Raw genomic sequence first — 1,765 nt, 5'->3', positions numbered from 1 at the left:
CTCTGCCATTGTTTGTTCAGTCAGCGCTTGTCAATGTTCACAATTTTATCATTGTTTGTGTAACTGTATGAGCGCCCTCAATATTTTGTTTTTCTTCTGTGTTTTATTGAATTTTTTATAAAAAATATTTTCTAAGATTATTTATGTATATGGTTTTTGAAAAATTAAGCCAGCACAGCTTCTTTCTCTTTTTTGCACAATTCTTTTCTCTTTTCACACTAATTGTTTTATAGTTTGTTATTTTGGCTCATAAACCACTGTTTGGAATACAGTAGATACTGCCCCAGGTTCTTGTTCTAGGGTTGCCCTTGTTGTTTGTAAAGCATGATACAATTGCACATCGTCAGTTGCGATGCCCCCACAGTACATAGAAAGAAAGCATGCTGGTACAGCCACCAAGGATGCCCCCACCACAAGAACGAACCCAAGAGAGCGTTATTCTGTCTAAACCATGAGAAGGGGATCGGGTAGGGTTGGTTCTGTAAGTGATAAAGTAAGCAGGGAAGGGAATCCATTTTAAATATAGCAGACCGGCCATATAAGAAGAGCAGCAAACCCAACCATGATCTTATCTCGGTCCCGATCTTGTCCATTGTAGGGGTGAAATTGTGCTCCCAGGATATCCCCTATGTATCATGTATGAGCGTGTGTTGAGTTCAGCAGCAGTACAGCAGAACTCGGTACGGGCTGTGATAGTGCACACTTGGAATGTAATTTGCTGTTTATTTTATATATTTTAAACATGTTAATCTGTGGTGGCATGTACTCTCTTTCCATGTTTTTAATTTCAGTATCTAACTAACTTTTAAAAAAACGACTTGGTTTTAACTCTTTTACCTCACCCGAACGCCAGGAGCACTTCTCCCGGCCTCTCTTCTTGGTGTGCGTGGCCCGTCCGTGCGAGCGGACCCGCCCCCATTCTTCTGGTTGAGGTTGGCGGTCTAGCGCCAACCTCCCGGCGGCCATATATCGCACGCTGGCACGAGCACGCCGGCGGCGCGCCGAGGGCGCGCCAAGGGCAAGCCCGTCTGCGCCCATCTGCGCCAGGAGCGTGCCAGTGGCAGAGCCCCCCCCCTTAACCCTTCTGTTCTATCCATTACGATACACTCGAGCAAGGCTGCTAGATTTGCAGGTGACTACATCCATACACTGTATCCCTGTCTCTAACCTAGAACACCCATATAAGGACCTCTGCCATGGCTGCGGTTTTACCGTTGTCAGAGAGGTCAGGAGTCACAGCGTAGGTACTGCCCACCCCCTGTGCATGATCAGTGACTGCAAGGGGTTTAAGGCCGGACACCACATCGGCCCCTGTGGCACTCAGAGGCAATCTATCGACCAGGTACCTATGGTGAGCTCTACGAATCACTTGGTATGCATCCTCTTGAACTCCCGTTCTGTGGTCAAACATAAACATGAACTTGAACTGCTCTTGACCTCCTACTCTCCTGACATAGCCTTCATTACCGAAACATGGACCAGTGCGGCTTCCTGCCCAGACTGGAATATCGTCATGCCACCTGGCTATGCACTACATTGTCTTGATAGACGGGAGGGCAGAGGGGGGGGGCCTAGCGATTATTTACAAGGACCACCTGAAGGTCCAGGTCGGGGCTATTGGAAACATGCATGCAGAAGCAATGCAATTCAGTGTATACTTAAAAGATGTCAACATTTCCCATGGGCTATTGGTGTATAGACCTCCCGGACTTTGGGCAGAGTTCCTGGAGGCTCTCCAAGTTCACCTTGAGTCCTGTACAGAGTT

This window comes from Triturus cristatus, chromosome 4_2, assembly GCF_964204655.1.
Source record: "Triturus cristatus chromosome 4_2, aTriCri1.1, whole genome shotgun sequence".
Taxonomy (NCBI): Eukaryota; Metazoa; Chordata; class Amphibia; order Caudata; family Salamandridae; genus Triturus; species Triturus cristatus.
This window is presented reverse-complemented; position numbering follows the sequence as displayed.